This window comes from Miniopterus natalensis, chromosome 13 (genome assembly GCF_054644295.1).
Source record: "Miniopterus natalensis isolate mMinNat1 chromosome 13, mMinNat1.hap1, whole genome shotgun sequence".
NCBI classification, from domain to species: Eukaryota; Metazoa; Chordata; class Mammalia; order Chiroptera; family Miniopteridae; genus Miniopterus; species Miniopterus natalensis.
The window spans coordinates 5,827,712-5,849,835 of NC_142093.1; positions in this window are offsets into that span (position 1 = coordinate 5,827,712).

Below are 22,124 nucleotides of genomic sequence, written 5' to 3' on the forward strand. Positions count from 1 at the left end.
TAACATAGAAGAAGGGGAAAATATATTCAAAGGGAAGAGATCATTAAAACTATGGGTGAGGCAGGAAAAGCTTCATAAAGGTGCTGAGACATAAGCTCCAATGAAGGAAGGTGAGATCTTTTCAATGAAAAAAACTACTAGATTTTGATACTTGAAAATAGTTAAGTGCTATTAGCAGACCTACTATGTGTAAGGTACTTTGTTAGAAATCTGGGAGATGCCCTCATAGGAACTTACAATCAAATGGCCACTAAATAAAATACAGTGCAAAGGGTAAAAAATCTTGTAAATGCTGAAACATAATGTTGAACAAAATGTCTGAGACTGCAGAAGAAAGAAAAACCTTTCCAAGCAACGAGCGGAGGAAGATGGAGAAGCAAGTCTCCAGGCAGAGAGTGGTGCAACGGAAATGACACTACAACCTTCAATCCCCGATTATCCAGGTTTTACTTGCTTGGAATTATTTTCTATTCCCCACCTCATACAGTCATTTGAAAGCTCCCAAACATTACATTTTTGTTAACGGCCCCTAAGTCCATCGTCTCCTCCACAATTGCACTCCTATTGCCATATCCATTATTTCTGACATGAAATGAGCAACTGTAATAACCTTTTAGCTAATCTCTTCCTTCCTTCTTTCTCTGCTCTATCAATATATCGTATCCACTCTTTCAGAATTAATGTCAATGTGGAACTCTAATCCTATCGCTTCTCTGCATAAAAGCCTTTAATGACTCTCATTAACAAATTAATTTCCAGCTCCTCGGATCCAAGGTGCAGCACATTGTGGCTGAAACCAGCAATCTTCGCCTTATGGGCAGCCACCCCCTTACTTTGGCTGCAGGTGGCTGTTCAACATTCCCCGGCACGCTTTGCATCTTTCTGCCTCAGCCTCCATTGCTCTGCCTCGGCCTGTTACGACTTCCCTGGTCATCTACATCAGTCAAAATCCTGACCAATTGGTAGCAGTAGTTTTATGACTCCAGTGTCATTTGCTTGATGAAGCTCCCTGTTGTTTATTTTTCCTGAAAAGCAACATGATCTCTCCCACCTGAATGTCTGTGGTACCATTCTTCGGATTCTGTGTTGTTTTTGCTGCCTCTTTGAAAGCAGACTCATAGAGGAAGGTAAGGGTCTCCTAGGCTCTACAAAATACACCCCTTTCCCGAATCTACCTCTCTATTATGCCTGGAATTGCTTCACAGGAAATGAAATATTTATTTGAAAACAAGGAAGTGCCTCATTTCCCTCAAGAACCCCTGAAGACTCTGGCAGAAGAACTGACCCTAAAAGTCTTCCATTCCATATCTGAAAGGGTAGTATCTCAGAAATACACCTACATGGCCAGATGAAAATATGCAAAACTAATATAAGCTGTTATTGTTTTAGGGAAGAAATGTAGGTATCCCCAGGGGATGGAATTTGGTGTTATTACTTTTGTTCCCTCACAGTGACCTATGCCAAGTTGGCCATGGAAAGCATCTGCTTAGGGAAAGTACACAGAGTAACAGTAAGTCTTTAAGGACAAATTAGGCTGGCAGACAAGAACTCTCTTTGACTCTTGGAATGTTCTAAAAATCAGAGTCCAGTCAAGATAAAATGTTGACCTGAGAGGTCGCAGCTAAGAACAGGATGCTGAGTGGGAAGTGAGGGGACTAAGGACCACGGGCCTCGGCGTTCCTGTTGCTGAAGACTGTAAGTCAAGATGGCTCTGTAACAGTCAACCACACCTTGCCAGGCGCAAGAAGTCAGAAACAAATTGAGAAATGTAAGAACTTTGGGAGCCCTTCAAACCAATATTTAAAAATATTTGTTCACTATTTTTCTAGTGGGATTAAGGTAACAAGTAATTTTCTACCTCTCTATTATGCCTATATCCATAACTATATCCATAACAGATTTAATTATTAATCCATTTCCAATATCTGAAGAAGAGTCAACTTCTGAAAAAGAATAATCAGAACAGTTCCCCACTTTCCTGTAAGGCACGTCCTTGTAATTTTCCAAACCAGACACACCCTGAGGGGCATATTAAAGATTTGGAATTTGGATAACATAATAAATCCTTCATTCCTAATAAACGGAAGTATGGTCTGCATTATTTGGTTTCAAGTTTTTGGATGACTCTGTGCAGGATGGATGCCTGTGCCAGGCTGTAGAACAATTGATGGGGCTATTACCTCTCTCCCTCTTGAAGAGTGATGTCCATCTTCCCTGGGTGGTATTTTCAGGGTCAGTGGAAGTGGGAATACATTTAGCCATTTTCTTGGATGATACTTAGCACACCGTCTCTTGTATACTCGTGCTCCAGGAAACGCCCAGCTGGCCTTCCCTGTTAATGGGGCTCCTAAGCAGGTATGAGTTGCTTTGTGTGTTGGCACTGAACTCTCTCCCCTTATTGGCTATTTTTCAACCTCTCTATAAAGTGAAGGTTTTGTCCCTTGTTAAGGCTATTTTGTTCTTCAATAGGCAGGTCAGTATTAGGGAGGCCTTACCTAGCCTGTGCTCACTCTATCGACACATAAGGCTAGGGTAAGCCTGAAATGACTTGAAACATCTGTTTTTATATCTGTACACCTATTCATTTATGTAGATTACTCATCAAATAAAACCACTTTTGTGAGGAGGGATAGAAGTTTCTTGCCAGGAGTCTCTGTTCATCAGATGGGCTAAAAAGCAGTTGTTGTAAGTTAGAGAGTATCACAAACGTGTTAGCCAAACCCATCACAGCCTCTCCTTACATGGACTTTAAAAAATCAAGTTCCGTAAGGAAGAAGATGCAGTTATCAGAACACACCATGGATTAATGGTAGAGCTGGTTTCAGGGCCTCAGAAGTCCATATTTTCCCCAGCAGTGTTGACCTGGTCAAAAAATCCATAGGTAGACCAGGAAACTGTCCTCATGGTGTAAATTAAGGGGCCTATCCCAGACTGATGCCTAAAAAGTCCCTATCGGATTTCTGAATGAGAACAGAAAAGGTCTCATATTGGTGGCCCCGTATGTACATGAAATTAAGCTTTGAAAATAGGCTGAGAGTGGAGTATGAGGACTCTTAGAGACTGGAGCTGGGGTGAACACCACCAGAGACATAAGAAGGTCAGAAAAAATGTTGGCAAACACTGGAAGTGGGCCTCATTTACCCCAAAATTGCGGATGGAGAAGGAAAGGCAACTTTTTGTGTACATGCAGAACCCAGCTAGAGAAATGCAGCCAAGGAAGCCTTGGTTTAGAAAGAGAAATATTAAAAATGACATGAGTATATAAAATTTTGCAAATTGCTTAATTCAAGAAAGTTCTAGAACAGAAGCTTATGTGGCCATATCAGTGAACACTACCCAGATGCTAGCCTAAAATGAGAGGTAAGACAATAGAACAAAAAATGGGAGAGAAAATATAAGACCAACAGAAACAAACATTAATATCCAGAGTTGAAAGAAAGGTGCTGACAGTGGCTCTCTTGGCCTCTCCTAGCCACTCCACTATATCTGCCCTGGTGCTCACCCTTCCCTCCTGAACTGATTCAGTTTATGCCCCCCTGGCAGTACTCTTGCTCTAGCATCTGTTGCAGCCTAACATCTGTGACAGAGGGTTCTTAGGGCCTTTGCGCTCCTGTGACTTATTCATTACTTGTCCCTCTTCTTGAATTCACCTAAGTTAACTCCTATTTCTCTTTCAAAGACCAAGTCAGTAGTTATCTCATCCAGAAAGCTTTCTGTGTCCCTATTCTGTCTTAGAAGCACCTCTTCTGTGCTTACGCAGTGCCTAGATTTACTTATATCTACAACCATACCCGACACACTACAGTGCAAACCCTGATTCACTTTCCCATTAAGTTGCAAACTACTCAAGGGCAGGAACTCTTTCTTCTTTTCCTTGGCATCCCAGCATTTAGCACAGGGCATGGAACATAGTAGGGATGCACTAAATGTTTCCCAAGTAGAAGAATATTCTTAAATGTCAGTCTTAATTATGTAATTTAATCTGTTTGTAAATTCTCCAGGTCCTACAATATAATAAATGTCCAATTCCTTTGCTTACTGTGCTATTCAAGGTTCTCCATAGCAGGAGTTCAGGCTTTCCTTCCTGAACCAGATAGCCTACATGAGCAGATGTTTCCATGAAAAGTAAACACATCAATTGTCTGAATATTCAGCCCAACCAATGGGGAACCCCCATCCCAACACATTTCCACTAAAGATGAGCCAGAATGACAGAATGGTTGTCTACCAACAAAGCTAAAAACAAGCCTTCAGTCTTGGTGTGGCCTTCAGACACATTAATGAAATAGGGCCATAGCACTACAAGAAATCAGAATGGCCATCTCACAGCAATGCACCTGAGTCATTTGCCAGCTGCTTATGACTTATGCAGGGCCCAGTAGGCATCCAGATAATCCAAGATGGACTAAGTGCCCTGTGTGAGTTTCAGCAGAAGAATGTCTGAAAAACACTAATGGCAAGAGATACTCTCTCCCACCACCACCCCACACATTGTGTTAACATGTAACATATGGTTCTATGCTAGCACTTGGCAGATTAAATTTTATTTTAGTAACCTAGAGAAAGTTCATCTGTCTGGTCCCAGGGAATAGTTATAAATGGAGAATAGGCATGGATGTAATTTTTCAGCAGTAAAATTTAAAGCTACCAAATGAAACACAGGGCCCAAGAAAAGTCCCAAATGACTAGCCAGGATGCTGTCGACATAAGTGTATAAAATGACAATAGCAAGCAGAGCCACTTCTCAGGGGCCTCATTCAGAGGTTGAAAGCTAGAGCTGAAAAGTGAACCCTGAACCTATACCCCACTTCATTCATGACCCTGACCTTTAACAGATTAGAACACAAATCTGCTTGCCTTTCCCCGTAGCATGGCCTCTATGTTCCCACTCAGAAGATTTGCACAAACTGTTGACTTATCTCACCCCAGTGCCTAATGCACTCTTTCTCATCTATAAAGATTCACTTAAGATGCCAACTCCCTTTGAGACTCTCCTTATTTCCCAGTGAGATTGATTGCTTTTACATCTTAAAACCCTGATGAACACGTATTCAGCATCCATGCCATTCTGCCCTGCAGTATACAGTCTGCTATTCATGTCTTCTTCCCTTTTGGACTGTGAGTTCCTTGAGGGCAGAGAACACTTTCATTTCATCTCTTTTTCCTGCTGCTCCCTAGGGAATAGGGCCTGACTAAGAGTAGGGACTTGCTCCCCAACAGGCACATGCCACTTTAGCCAGGAGCAATGCTCTAGTAATTCATTTCCTGAATAAACAATGTCATGAAGAAAATTATTAAAGAAGAAAATATTCCTCTGACTCTTGGCCAATGTGGTCATTCTCTCCCAAGAATTCTAGAAGTCTTAATGAAACAGATATGATGGTAAATGGTCATTCCAATACTATGACAATCACAGCTTCTAGTTTCCACGTGTGCCTCTCTCAATAGCATCAGAGGGTCAGCCTGGACATTGCCTCTCTAGACAAAGATGAAACACAGAGCTATTTTTCTATACTTAGTTCAGCTGGATTAAAGGGTTTAGATAAACATTGAACCCCTTCTAAAGAGAGACAAAAAGATATGTTGGCAGGAGCATGTTGTCTGGGGATAAGGACTACGATTTGGCTTTGCCACTTAGCAATTTCTTAATTTTGGCCTCCAAGTGTTTATGTTTGTGTTTATCATTTGTAATTTTCTTATGAGACTTCTGCTGCAACCTTTGGTCAGTAGAAAGTTGATGACTACCTTCTAAGTGTCCTTTTATTTTTACTTATAAATGTAATAAATAGAATTGATTTTCTCTGTGTTTAAGCCTAGATTTCTTCTGTACGTTTTTACGTTTTATTCTCATTATTGATTTCTGAGCAGTATGTCATTTCAGTTTAGATTTGTTCTATGGCCAAGTGTTATTTGGGAAGGTTGGTTTTGTTTTGGTATAGTTTATTATTCTTGGGGACTGGAAATTTTGGTTGACTTTTGTTATTATTTCTACTTTTGTTTCATAGCCAGAGGGCTGGACTTACATAAGTTATGCACTTTGCCACTGATGAGCTTTTCATTGTTAGAATTCTTCCTTATACAACGTTTCGGGTGGGAGGGATTCATATTCTCTCTTCCAGATCTTTGGAATCTGTCTCTGAATTAGTGAGCAAAAAACAGTGACAGAGAGGAAGACACCCCAAATGCCTCTTAACCCCAAGTCACTCTCCTTGAGGCATTTTGCTTTGGTTTGTAGACTATGAATTCGTTAAAGTAGAAGTATAGTTTCTACAGAATAAAATGACCAGACTCGTAAAAAGAGATGTCTGGCAGCAAAAATTATTCAGCAATGAACATGCTAGATGTTTTATAAATTTCTATCATTTAAAAATTTTAAACACCCTTACAAAATAATGCCAATGATATCACATATTGATTTGACTGTAACATACTCACATTCCTTTGTTTATGAAATACCAAGATGATTCATGATTTTTTTTTTTTTTTTTTCAGTATGTTGCTTTCTTACCCTTTCCTTTCCTTTTCTAGGAGATTTACTTCCCTCTTTAATTAGCTTATTTGGTGCAGGCACCCTGTCCTCTCTCTCACCTTTCCCAAACAACATTTATAAAGCAGCATCTCTCCAAACCCAGCAGCTTCCTACAGGCTTATCTACCCACATATTTATGTGGGCCACCTTTCATCTGAGCAGCTCCGGCTGCCTCAGAGACATTAACTCTTGGCTCCTCTGAGACAGTCGGTAAGTCATAATTACATCCATTCTGAATGGAGGACTGCTCAGGATGCAGATGACAAATGGAAACTTACCCAAGAAACTGGATGAACTTGGATTGAAATTCAGTCTCTGACTCCAACAGTCTAGGCTCTTCACATTAGATATTACAATTTTTTTCTACTACAACTTGAAGTTATCTTTCCCTTTAAGTTTACAATCATGAATTTTCAAGTTGGCAAAAGTCTTAATCCCTACCATTTGTTATTTTGGACAAAAAACAAACAAAAAAGCACAGAGGGTCCCAGAAGAGATATGGCAAGTAACAAGTGCTTAAAGCAGAATAAGAGTAGAACCCTGATCTCCTCACCCTGGTCTGAGATCTCTGCTATTTCTTAAAGGTTTATGATTTGCTTTATGTATCCATGTTCTTCCTTTTTGTCTTTTCTTTAACCATCCCCTCCTTTCCTCTCTACTTGCCCTCTGTTTTATACAAAAGTGAAACCATTTTTATACAAAAGCTTGTTTCTTTTATCTTGCATCTACAACATAAAGCACAACATAAATTTAACTAACTATGTGCAAAGACCATCTCAATTTACTGAAAAGATGTAGTAGACTCTCTACAGAAATTCAGTTTTGTTCTACTTACACCCAAAGGTAATTCAAAGTAAGCTATTAATATGTTCCTTAAGAGATAAATGCTTTCAAGTTAGGTATTAGAGGTGACCACATTTTAATCATAAGACATGGGAAAAGCTAAAATGCTTGATCTGCACTGATAATATCACTAGCTACATGCATAGTAATGATGTATATCTATGCATCAGTTTACGGTTGAAAATGCTTTCAGACCCTTGATACCCTTTGATTCTCAAACCCCCATATCAAGAAAGGAAAGAACGTAACTAATTTCATTTTATCATACAAAGAAACTAAAGGTCCATAAGGTTAAACCACACAACCAAGAAGGAAGGCAGGGCCAGAAGCTGAGATCTGCCACCTCCACACCCTCATCTTTTGAGGAAACAGCCCTGGGCTTTGGTTCCCACCCCTCTTGGCCCACTGGGCATACGTTTCTCTGTCAAGCCTGTGCTCCTTGAGGTCAGGGGGCTGGGTCATATTCTTCCCTATATTCTCCAAAACTCTGTACAGAGATTGTACTCAAAAAATATTCCGTGTACTGAATGTGACTGCATTGAATAACTGCATTAAATTGTACTGAAATGCCTATGGCCATCTTTTGGATTAATACTGCCTCATTTTCACAAAATTCCTGAATTAATGGGGTGGAGAAATGAAGCTCTTCCTGCAGGGCGAATCTCCCCAAGAAAGAAGCCCTTTCTGCCCTGGGTCTGCAAGGTGCCTGGCAGGCTCCAGCTTCCTTGCAGCCTGAGTCCTTTCATTCTCTAATGCTTGACTCAGGGCCCATCTCCTCCAGGAAGCCCTCTCCAGCTCATCTTTCCTGCTCTTAATTCCTTTCTGATCCATGTGCCCCATGCTGTGTACTGGACACCCACAGTTTTAATTAAAATTTACTCTATTTTTCTCCATAAATGACAGTTGTAGGAACCAATTTTTATTTCTCTTCCTCTTCCCAGGATTGTCCAGAGCAGCATCTTGTGCAGAATAGGTTTGTAATAAACACCAACTAATAACTAATAAACACCACAAGCATTAAGTTCTAGTGCAGTCTCAGCCCAGATGCTGAAGTGTTTCTAATTCTAGCCTTCTCCCAGAATCTCACACCTGCTTGGACAATTGAGGGTATGCCCTCTCCTTGGCTAAATACACAACCAAACACAGAAGACCAAGACTCCACCACTGAGCTGGTGCTGCTTTTTATTGATGGGCTGTGAGCAATAAAAGATCCTATCTCCTGCCACCCTGTGTAGTCTCCAAGCCCCAGGCAGCTATAGGTTGGTTCTGCACCCAGCAAAGGGAGAGCCCCCAGTTCTGCTTCAATATACAGAGATCTCTGAAACGCAAATAGCCCCTGCATGGCACACTCACATGAATGGCTGAGGGAATGACAAACTCACAGAGCCCTGAGGTTCTTTAAATGCTTCTACTGCAATGCAGCGCTCAGCCTGCTGACTCTCTAGGAATTGATGGCTCAGCACTCAGTGGTGTGGGAGGAATGGCTGGGAAGCTGTGGGAAGAGCTAACGCTGAGGATCTGCAGCAGAGTCCTGATGCTCACTGCCTGGGCGCTGAAAGATGCAGCCCCGACAGTGCCAATCAGAGAGAGAGGCCGAGAGGGAGAGAGCAGGTAATATTATGGGGAAGGGGGCAGAGGAGAGAAGATGGGAGGGGGGGGAGAGAGACAGAAACAAAGGGGGGGTGCAGAGTGTGAAAAGAGAGAAGGAAGGAAGGAAGAGAGACAGAGACAGGGAGGGAAAAAGAAAAAATAAGAGGGGGGAAGAGAGAAAAAAAATAAGAGAATAAGAGAAAGAGGAAGAGGGGGAGGAGAGAGAGAATAGAGGAAAAAGGGAAGGCTGGCTGAGAACTTTCCAAGTCAGTTCTGTAACAGCTGTTGTTGGTGAAACTTTGTTTATTTGGTTACTCATTCACAGGGAAAACTAAAATTGCACATCCCATGCAACAGAGCTGTATCTGAAACCTCAAGAAAAATAAACCCCAGGAGAACAGAGCTGGAGCTTAGCTGCAGGAGGCCAGTTTATAAACTATCTCTAAAAACACTTCCATTTTTTTTACTCCACATCCCAAGTCATTTCTTGCTTCAGTATAACTTAGCCTCCTTCTCCTCCCCAGAATAAAATGTATTTTCATTGAAGGCTGTCCATATTTGTCAGTTAAGGTCTCAAGTGACTCACACTTCCCTTCCCCCATCCCACACTCTGAGAAGGATGATCATGTCAAGCATAAGCCCTGAGCACAGGATGAAAGTCTCTAGCCCATAAGAAAGGGACTCCAGGCCTGAGTCAGCAAGCTAGAGTCTGTCCATGTCTGGATACTCCTTCTGGACCCTTTGGATACTGGGACTATGGTTCCACTTCCCACTGATGAGGATCTGAAGACCCTTCCTCTCAGGACAACATAGTTCCTGGCTATTTACCAGTTTTCTAGAATTTGTTTTCTCCTATAGTCATTTATTAGTATTTACATTTTCTTTTTTTCTTTTCATTTCTAGTTCTGCAGATATTTATTGGGCACGTGTTATAATTACAAACCCAGTTTCAGTACAGGGAGGTCAGAATGAGAGTTCATCGTAAACCAGAACTGAAATGACAGTTTGGGGGTGAGCTCAAGCTCTCGAGCGTGGGAGCCCTTAGTGAAATCTCACAGAAGAAAGTGAGTGCCAAGGAGCAGGACACCAAGATATCTAATTCCAATTCTCTTGTTTTAAGTTGCATAAGGCAACCACATCTCTCACTTTTAATTATTTAAATAACCTGATATTTAGGAGACCTGGGTATGGCCTACCAAGATGCCTGTGTGAAGGGAAGCAGAGTAAGAAGTCAGCACAGAGCCAGGTCATGGCCTAAACTCAGGTCACACAGTTATTAGAAGAACCACTGGAAATAAACTGAGGGGTCTTTACTCCAGGTTCAATGTGGTCACGTCATACCATCTAAGACACCGACATTTGAACTGGACCTGCAGGGATGACAGGAGTTCACCAGGTGGAAGAGGGAAAAGTAAGCTAGAATGTTGTAGAAAGGGAACAGGGATTGAGTTGTGCTCTGACACAGTGAGGGTGGAACACAGAGTGCACAAGTATGTGCACCCTCAAACCCAGGGAACCCATTGTTGGCTTGATTAGGAATCACGGAGGCACCTGTCCTTTTTCCTTATAGCAAGTTTCATGGTTTATAATTAAATTTGGGGTGGGTAAAAGTAGATTTACAGTTGTTCGTATGGAAAGTAATACAATAATAAGTAATAATACAAGAATAAACTGTATTTCCCTTACTCACAAGAGTAAACTTACTTTTGCCTATCCCTGTATTTGTAAGATTTACTCACGTTTGCCTCCCCCCCATTTCTACTCCATCCTAAAGTTACCCCAGAATGGCAGAGATTCCAACTGTTTTGCTCACCACGGTATCCTCAGCACCTAATACTGTCTTTAGTGCTTAATGGGACTAGCATTTGACAATAAACAAATGAATAAATGAGCTATAAACTCAGTGAGACTAGCTCTATCAGAGCACTCAATGCTGCATATCAATAAGGCATTGTTATTTGTTTGCAACTGAGCTAAATTAGGCATCAATTCACATTAAAATTACCATGAACTGTGCATGTACACAGTACTAATTCTTTCGTATTTGAAAATAACTATTTTGTGAATTGATTTTCCTCACCTAGCCCCATTTTTTTCGTTCCTTAGGACTAGACCCCTTTGGAATATAAGGGTATCCCAAAAAATATATACATATACTTTGAATAATTATAAAGGCAGTGTTTATTAAAATACATTTAATTTTCTAAATTAAGCTATCAGCTGTTAAAGTGTGTATACATTTTGGGGGTACAGACTGTATATACATTTTTTTAAATCTTATATATGACAGCTTTATTAAACTGTAAAATAAATCTCATTAATATGCACTGAAAGTAAAAGGCAGGGAAATACAGTAAGGATATTGAAGCTCAGCCCCCACCCTAAATATGCAAAATTTTAGTAGATTTATGAATTTGCAAAGATCAAAGACCAAAAGGATATTCTCAGTGCATAACCTTCACTTGTGAAAATTCTCTCCTTCACTCGCAACAAATCTGTATTGGGGTGGGCTGGCCCAGAAAAAGGTGAGGAAATAAAATAAGGCTGATTTCTACTGGCATCTCCACTAGGGATGTGCCTGTGCCTCTTCAAATATGAGCCAGGCTCTACCCTGGGTGCTCCTTACCTGGATCTGGGCATTGAAAACCTAAAGGGTTTGAACTGACCTTCCTCACCCTCTATGTTCAATCTACATCAAGTGATATGGAAGCAGTTCCCAACTGGATGTTACCAGCTCCCAATGAAATAACACAACCTCATTCTGAGACCTCCACTCACAGCCTTCTCTATCTCTGGGTCTCTTAGGGGTGTAGGAATCATGCCACATATTGTTCTGGTCTTTACCTTTTTGGTTCTACTTTACAATCTTAATAACTTCTTTCAGCAAGACCTGCCATGTTAACCAACCAAAACCTAGAGAAGCCTAGCTCTCCAAACTCTCCCAGTTTTCAGATGAGGAAACTGAGAAAACATGCAGAGATTAATTGACACACTAAAGTCACCAATGGAGAGTGAGAACACAGGCCCCTTCCACCAACCCCTAATGCTCCTTCCTTGTCCTATCCCACATTTTCTCTCTTCAACAGCATCTCCTCCCTAACATTTCTTACCTCTACCCTTTTTCAGTTCCCACTACCATCATCCCACTTTGAGGTTCACACCCTTTCTTGTGTTCTCAAAACTTTGCTCAAATAATTCTTACCACCCCCACCAGAAAGCTCTTCTCCACGCTGTGTAAGAGTTATCACCACTGAAAAGCACACAGAATCCTTTCCCTTCCATAAACCCTCCCAGCACGGTCAGGCCCAGAGAGCCCTTTCTATCTCTAGTACCTGAAGTCTGAGCCCGTCTTTGACACTTTGCATGTATTTTCTCCATTTCTTTATATTGTTATCCTTTGTCAAAGGAAATGCTGAGAATCTTTCCAAAAAAGGACCTTAATTAATGTCATCTCTTCCCTTATTCACTTCATCTCAGAGTAAAGTAGGGGAAAGTGAACTCATAATTTTGGACTCAGCTCCCCTCTTTTTCTTGGAAACAGCTCTCCCATAAAGAGTGGTTACTCTCTGTTCCAAGGGGAACGAGGCATTGCCTGGCTAAGAGCGTGAGTCTGAATAATTCTGGACTTCAGTGTAAGGCTGCCTGCTGGGATCTAGGCTAAATGGTGTGTGCTTCAGTCTAGTCTTTATCTACTAGAAATAAAGGTAATCTATTGCCCTATATGCATTATATTTGGTTTATTTCTCAAATGGCCCAGAACTCGGAAAGGAGAGGAGAGAATCCCTCTGGCTGCCGCCACACTCTGTCTGGCTATTTAAGACTTATTTTATTATTTAATTACTGCTTTGTGTGTTTTGTCTCTCAGTCTCTAGTATGAATTCCTCAAGGGCAGGAATAGTGGAGTATAATTTTTAATATCCCCCAGGGCACTCAGTTCAAAGTTTTGCACATAGCAGGTGCTCAATCCATTTCTATTCAATGAAATATTTGTTGGAAAATTCTGTTACTGCTCAGTAATCAAGTAATTTCTCCTAAAGTGTTTTCACCACAATTCTACCATATATAAAGATCTGTAACCAAGGAAACATCTTTCCCATTCTAGCTAAAACAGATACTGTCGGTTTTTAAAATCTCCTTCCCTAAGTACTTACACTTCTCCTCCATCATTTCTCTAATTCTCTCTGCCTGGTAGAAATAAGGAAGAAAAAAAAGCACTAAAAATGTCTTACACAGAGAGAAAGGACAGCTAACGCATGGTGGTTATGTTCACTCTTTTCCCTTTTTCATTCTTAATTCCTAATAAGATGTTCTTGCTTTTAGACATAGAAATACCTAAAGATGGTAGAGTTTAGAGTTAACATTTTTCTGCCGGCAAGCCCAATGTCTATATATAACCCCACAGGCTCCCAGTTGCAGCCCGTCCTACCCTTTATCTCTCGCTGCCTGGCCCATCCCTCTACAACTGGTCCCTGACGCTCTTGCCTTTCTCTTCTGTATCATGCGGCCCTGAGTATGACCTGCTGACTGTGATTTTTCTCCGCAAATCTTCTTCCGAGAATTTTCCTACACTTCCCACCACCGCGGTCCTGTCAGTGATGTACTACCACATTTCACCTAATGTTGCCAAGCAGTTTTGGCCCATGTGTAGGACTTTGGAGTAGTCTCTACTAGAACCTTCCTCTATAGACAGCTTAATTTCCCAGGGTCCCATCCGACTGAAGAGCTTTCTCCAATTCACCTTCTTTTCTAATCTCAAACAACCCGTCCTCATGATAACAGCCTGAGCGCCAAATGTAGTCTATGGTATGCAAGGGGTACGAGCAGAAGCAAAAGAGAAGGGAAGTTTTGAGGTGTCCTAGTCCGACCTCCTCCTTCCTCCTCTTCATTGTATAGATCAGGACACCTAGACACACAGAGGTAAGTTATCAAAGTAAGCTAAAGGAAAATTCAGGACTAAGCCTTGAGCCTCCTGGCAATCAATTTTCTATGCCAATAGTTTAAAGAAATGGAAAAATAACAAAATGACAACCGATAATGATTTATCATTATTGTATAAAAGAGAACTGCTAAAAATGGTAGAGACTTATCACAAACCAATGCCTCAAATCCAAGGTATTTTCAAACTGGAGATTGATTTTCAGCAATTTTTATGAGATGGGTATTAAACTGTAGTGCACAACAGGCTGAATGTTCTATTTTACAACACCAACAATTCAGTCTTTTGATAGTAGATGGCTGCAATAAGAGAAATTCTAGAAGCCTCTAAGTTCTAATATTCAATTTTATATGCCAATAGGAATATAAATAGCAGTTACAGAGCTTACAGCAAAAGGATTTCATCATAATATTAAAGGGAGAAATACTCCACAAAATAGCACTAAGTCAATTAATAAAAGATATGGCTCTAAAGAAAGAAATCCAACTCCTCACATTTCAATAAAAATGTAATAGATTCATAAAAATAAGACCAATCCTGTCTCTGTCATAATGAAATCATTGATACAAAGAAAAGTTTATCACCCTTTAAATGCAAAGTTCTACAAATATTCTATGTTTTGTGATGACAAATATAAGATTTATACTTTTACCAACATGATGTAAACAACCAAAAAATATCCCTAAGATCAAAAATATATTTACATTAAGAACACTCCATATTTTTGCTGTCCACTTCTCACCTTCAAACCACATACTGTACCAATTAGTTTCAATCAGTTCAACTCTGTGTTTCCATCAATAAATGATGTTGAAATATCCATGTATTTACTGAAATTCTCCCCATAAATTTCACATTGATAGGTAATGTTTCAGTCCACAACCATAACCCTTTACTCTCTACACAAGAGAGAGAAAGACATAAAGGGAGAGAGACATATATTAACCACAAATTTGGACTCTCACATTCAAGTAATTGAACACTGCTCTCTCTGTCTTCCTAAAATGGTAGCTAATGGCAGCGCTATGCCTGGGAATTGGTGCTTTGTCAGCACTGGGGAATGGGTTGGCTAAATCACTTGGAAGGAGTACAGCAACTTGTCAGGCCAGTGCTTATAATGCAAAGGGCTCTGCATATTAACAAAGAAGCTTGGCACACAAGCCACCCAGACTTTAAACCAATAAGAAGCAGTCTCTCACTTGATCGACTCGCTGAAGAGGGTAAAGGTGGGCCAGTGCTCTACAGAAAGCACATTTTTAAAGCTGACTACTTAAAATGTCCTGACTTGCTTTTGGGTTGCAAGATCATGGCCTTGCCAGTTACCGCTTCCTAGTGACTGTAGATGGGATGATGATAATGCCCGGCACTCGTTCAAGTGCTTTGAGTCACATGAATATATTTAGCTCTCATCGAACCTTCAGGTGAGGGGACTAAGTTGCAGGGAGGCTAAGAAACTTGCCTAAGACAAGTGGCAGAGTCTAAATTCCAACTCAGGCAATCTCACTTGAGGCCCCTTACTTTTAGCACAAACTGCGATGCAAGTGAATCCATTAGGAGAGAAACGAAATGCTGCCGTGGGAAATGGCATTTCAGAAAACGCCCTCAGATTCTCCGGGTCCTCATAAATGTTTCCCCAACAAAATGTGCTCTCTGTTACTCAGCTCTCACATCTGTAAAATGGAGAAAATAACTATTCTTCTTTCACTTCTGGGTAGTTGCATGATTCAAAAAACATATTTCTCTTGGAAAAATCAAATAGCACAAGACAGAAACAGGTTTATATGTTATCAATGAATCAGTGTGGAGTGCAACCTCCCCATTCTGTGCCACAACTTACTTCCCAAGAACCTCTCACAATCTTGTAAGATATCATGCTGATTCATTCCATTAAAGACATGATATTAATGGAACATGGAGCAGCAATTTGTTTAAGAAAAAAGTGTGGTGTTCAACGAGCATCATTAGTAAAGAGGTAAGATACTCCCTCTAAGGTTATTCTACTTGGATCATTTTACTGAGTTATTTGTAAAGCTGACAGCTCTAGACAGTTCCCAGGGCAACAGAACATACTCAAGCCAGTGCTCACTTCAGCAAAGATGTCTCTAATATATGTCCTTATAATGCAGAACATCTGTCGCAGCAGAGGCCCGCTTCAGTTTGGAAGAATGTCAATATACCCTCCAACAAGTAAGCAATCTTCATTTGAGAAACAGTTCCCCACGTACTTGGAAGAAGACTGAACTTCCCAACCATGAGTACATGAGCCCTCCACATCTATGAATTTGTGGACATTTCAGCAGGACATTAAATCACCAGAGGACATGAAATCGACCCTAAGATTGGGGGGACCACCCTTGCTCACAACTGCGTTACACAGACAACAAAGGCATCCATTAAATGACTTGTGCACTAGATTCCTATTCATTTTCTGGGTTTATGTTTTATATTTGAGGTCGATTTGTTGCTTAGATAAGAAGGCATGAAACTATTCTGCAGCATTCTGTGCACACTGCAGGGTACCTTCAAGTACACAACACTACAGCAGGCCTCCTCCAGCTGAGCTCCCTGCCCTGCAATTGTGTCTTCTCTGCAGTTGCATTGTCTTTGTACCAACAGCATTGTCTGCTCACTGGAGATGAGAACATTGTTACTAAACACTCTGGTGGATTTTAAAAAGCATACACTTTCTTTGTGGAATTAAACTAAAACCAAAGCTCCATTTCATATCATTATAAAAATTCCTGTGAAGCCCTGTTACGTATGATCTGCAGAAGCAGGAACTAGTGGTCATGCTGTTTAATGGCATTGAGTTGAGTTCCATTGCAAAGAATACCCTCCAGAAATTACATCTTCAGCAAGGGGAAATATCGAACCCGGTACCATTTGTAGCTAAATAATACAGGAAAATAAAACTGCTAAATGGCAAAAGCAGCATCCACGGGCATCTTAAGAATCTGGGCTCTTAACCACTTGTTCATTGGTTTGTTTTCAAATCTTAGCGTGCTTTAATTACATACGCTAACGACTTCTGGTGATGGTATTAGCGTTACTAATATCATGTAGCTTGATAATGAAAAATACAGGATGTACGAGCCTAGGTGTGAGTCCTGGTAACATCCTGGCTGTGTGTTGCTGAGAAAGTTACTCAACCTCCGTGAGCTTCAGGATTTGTATGTGTTTTAAAAAAGATCATGTGCATCAAATACCTGCCACAGCACCAGACACCAACTAAACTTTCAACAAAACGCCTGTTGTTAGTGTCCTCCGTGTTCACTCTGCTGGCCAAGCTGCCTCCAGAGGTGCCCTAAAATAGTTTAGCTTCATCGGGAAATAAGGGAAAGGCTCAGCTTGATGGGAAGAACTAAGACATCATGATGCGGCTGCACTCCCCCTGCTTATTTCTCTAGAGAGATCTAAACATTTCTTTTGTAGCTGGTGGTCAATCTCATTTAACAAAAAGGTGGAGCTATGCTCAGGAGGTTTACAGCCTTTCAGGAAGAAGGAAACCTGAGCTTCTGAAGCTCAGCCACCTAAATTACAAGCTCACCAGCTGGTGGGAAAGGAGGAAGTCAGGAGAAGTCAAAGAATTGTATACACCGTGAAAATCCGAAGTGCATGTGCAGCCACAGTCTGAAGAAGAGCTTTCAGCTGCCTCTCCTGTGTTCATTTAATCACTTGGTTTGACAGAAAAAAACCTTTGCTCCTGTAGGATCTATAAAAAGGTACAGGTAATGAGTGTTCTATCACAGTTGTGTAATGACTTTTGTCTGGAGGCAACAGTCAAAAAGCAAAGTCTATACTAGAATCAAATCTATTTCCAGGGATAAAACTGCGTGAGCTCCAAAAGCCTCCAAGAATTTTTCTGGGGGGAAAATAGAGTTAGAGGTATTTTTCATCAGCTCAAATGGAGACAGAATCAAACACTGTTTTGCATTTAGCCCCTTTTGTGGAAGCACACTATGTACTTAAGACTATGGTGACCATAGTCTTAAGGATGGAACAGCGTCTTTCCTTTTCCAGGTAAAATAATAATTGGTAACATTTACTGAGCACTTAGGATGCTCCAGGAACAGAACTCTTTAAAGAGACAGGCCAGAATTTATATCTGAGTGAGCACAGTCAAGATCCAATGAGCTCTCCCAGAGACTGCAGGAACTGTTGTTTTTCTCCTGTCACTTATGGCTACATGTGAATGTCCTTCAGGTTCTCAGAGTCAGATACAGATGAGAAGGGTTCTGCTGCTCCATCATCACAACACTCTACAGTTTTTCAGATTCTTTCAGATTATTCTTTGTTCCCTGATACCAAGTCCGCCAACAACCACCTAGCCCACTGCAATTGTTTCCTTGATTTTCCACTCTTTGGCTAGCTGCAGGGTCAGTGTCAGCAAAGTTCTGTGTGTTTTAAAGCTCAGGAAGGAATTGTCATTTCAGAAATATGTACTAGAGTATATTACAGATGAAATTTGTTTAACATAATTAAGGTATTATTATGAGGAAAAAAGAGATATGAATATAGATTAACAAGGTTGACGATGTTAGTAATTAGGGAAGATGAGTTCTGGGTCATGAACATTCATTAAACTATTCTCTATACTTTTGTATAGATATATTGGTATAGATAGATGATATGGATAGATATAGATATAGATATAGATGTAGACATAGGCATAGACATAGATATATGGCATTGGCCATCATTTTAAAAAACAGGGGGAAAAAGACTTAATCATTGCAGAGTCATTAAAAGCCTCTCATCAGAGAAGAACAGATTCATCAAATTATAAAAAGTGACACACCCATCTTGTCTTGCATTTTTCTGGTACACATAAGAGTTCAATATAATTGCAATTCCTTTCAACCTGACCGTTTGAAGCCCAAAGCAAAGGTATCTCCAGAATGAGTGGGTGGCAAATACAGTTGCCTTACAGCTATTTTTTAAGAGAGGAATGAAAGAAAAAACTCAACATGCAGGTCAGATCTTTATTATTCTCTAATGCTCCAATAGGTCAGCTAGAAAAAGTTTCCCCAAATAAATTGACGTTGTATAACTCAAAGACAGGAAAGGTTGTGCAAAGTCTGTGCATCTTTCTTTTTTTTTTTTACCAAAACTTTAGAAGTGGACCAATTTAAACTACTTGATCTGAAAGTTAAAATGATATATTACTTTTTTTCTCTCTGATGGGAATAGTTCTATATTTTCAAACAATCTCAGTAAACCAAGACACATTAACATGGTCTCTGTACAGACTTGTTTATGCTATTTTCTTAAGAAAGCTTTTTTCAAAATTATAAGCATAAATTTAAGCCCGTGTCTTTAATTCTATTTACATTAGATTTCACACATGGCATCCAAGTATTTTGAAGAGCCAATTCCTACCACCCTTCATTTTTGTTTTCCTACCACATGCTCCCTCACTATGGTGGATACAACCCAACACAGCCCTCAAGGATTTCTGTCCCCTGGTGTTCAAACTATTGTGTAATCTGCTTCCCCTGAGTGTAGGCAAGACCTGTAACTTGCTTCTACCCAATATAATATGGCAAAGGAGATTGGATATCATTTCTGTAACAAGGTTACAGTATATGACAAAAGTGGTAAGATTTGCCACACCCATGATTAGGTCATAAAATACATATGACTCTGTCTGACTTGCTAGGTTGCACTATTTCTATTACTTTCTTGCTGGCCTTGAAGAAGCAAGTTGTAATGATGTGAATGAAAAGGCCACATGGCAGGGTCTCTAAGTTTTGAGGGCTTTGATTCTAAAACCATAATGAGATGAATTTTGCTAACAGCCATGTGAACCTGGAAGAGGATCTTGAGCTCCAGAAAGAAACACAACCCAGCTGACATCATGATTATAACCTTGTGAGGTGCTGAACAGAGGATTCAGGTTAGCCATGCCCAGACTGCTGATCCATGGAAACTGTGAGATAATAAAGGCATGCTGTTTTATGCTTTTAAATTTGTGGTTATGTGTTGTGCAGCAATAAAAAATAATATACTTGTGAGAACATTTCCATGGTCCCTATCCTATGTTCTGTTTGGAACAATCTCTCTGCCTTACTTCTTACATGTTTTTCAAAAACTTATAGCATCCTTTCAGATCTTGTTTAAACATTTTCTCTGGTAATTTTCTCCAATCCTTGCTTCTACCCATGCTTCCACCATCAGCCTTTATGTATCACAGTTGTCTTAAACATACATTTTTGTTGCAAATATCATCTTACATTATAATTATTTATGGCCTTCATTGCTCACCAGGCATTGAGTTTTTCATTTATTCATTCATTTATTCAACAAACACATATTTCTTGTTTGTTATTTGCCTTCTACATTTATTTATGGCAGAAGCAGGCATTTGTTGTTCTGTGATCTGATAACTCTTCATTCGTGACTTTGTTGCAGAGCTAACCACCTTGCCCACAATATTTCTCCCATTAAGGCTTTGGAAACAATGCTAGATTGCAATCAGAACATACGGATTATGACAAAAGTCCTCTGATATTACTAGCACTGTGACCTTGGGTATGTTTCTTAAAACCAACATTAAACCCTACAGCATCAGACACTCCACTAGGTTTATATATATATATAAACATTTGATTTAATTTTTACAACCATTTACCTATTTTTAAGGTAAAAAATCTCAGCAAAATAAATTGATTTACCCAGTAGTACACAATTAGTTAATGACAGAGCTGGGAATCAAATTTAGACATAACTCCAAAATCTCTGTTGCTTTCTTCTCTTAATGTGTGCTTCAGGATTTTCATGTGAAAAATTGCATATGCACCCCCCACCACACACACACAAATACACAAAGGTAGTTAAATGGAGCTATGATTCTATCCCTCACTGCTCTGAGATTCCATGATTCAAAACATCTATTGAAAACCAGCAACCATGAGGCACTCTAGGGAAGGACTACTAACTCTAATCCCTCTGGTACTGTAAAGGAAATCAATTAACAGCAAACAATAATGGACTGACTTATACCTTGATTTAAAACACCATCTAACACTGACTTTGAATAGGATTACTCCATGGAGACTAGAATAAATTCTTATGACAAACTTTTCAACTGCACTGAAAAAGCACTTTATGTATAGCAGATATGTTGTATCGGAAGTCTACTGTGCACTAAGAATTGTACCTCTATCACCTTCTTTAATCCTCAAGAGAACCTTAGGACGTAGCTATTTTACTCTCCATTTTACAGATGAATAAACTGACGTGTTAAAATGTTACATGATTCCACAACTAATAACACCCATGCCTGTCTCCAAAGCCCCCACAACATATGCATTCATGAACTCCCCCCTTTAGAAATCCACTTTCAATACAAAATCATTGCCAAGTGAGGGGCTCCCCTTGCAGCAATTTAGTCTTTTATGATATTGATTTTATGAAGATCATTAGATTTTCAGTATTGAAAGACTCTTCTGAGTTAGCAAAGGAAAAGAAAGCATATCAGAGAAAGTTACAGGTCTTTTCCAGAATGGAAAGTCTATAAATAAACTGGCTAAACACTTAAGGAAAACTTTAAAGCTGTATTTATTGCTGAATTTTCAAAAAAAACACACACCCATGTTGAAAATGTAAGGCTGACACATACTTGTTGAGAAACTAAAAATCTTTTGCTTTTAAAAAGTGGGCTGGAAAATTAATGTGTTTCCTATTCTCTATTCAAGTTCCTGAATCTCACTGAATATGAATTCTGAGATTCCATGATTCAAAGCATCTATTGAAAGCCAGCAACCATGAAAAATAGAGAACTGCATGTTCATAACAGGGTGTCATTTAAAACTCCCTCACAAGGGACTTTTCTCTCCTATGAACTTGTGAGCCATTGAAACAGGGAGTAGTACATGTTCCAGGAAACAAAAGGTGAAGGGGGAACAAGACATCAGGTTTGTGCACAGTGTAAATTCCAGAAGAGATTCCAATTAAGACTTTTAAATTATTCTCTCAGTGTGCTTTCAGAAGACCATGGGTGTGATATGATTGCTAGCTGTATTGTTTATACTGCACTAATTTATTGTTATATTAGAAGACTTACCTACAAGATGACTAGCTGATAGTCTAGGTAAGTACAATTGGCTTTGAATATCCCTCTGAGTAAGGTTTAGAGCAAAATGTGTAGCAACTGCTGCCCTGAGTTTTGCTGCTTATTGCTCAAGTGAATTCAGAATAGTATTTCTTTTTTATTAGATTGTTTTG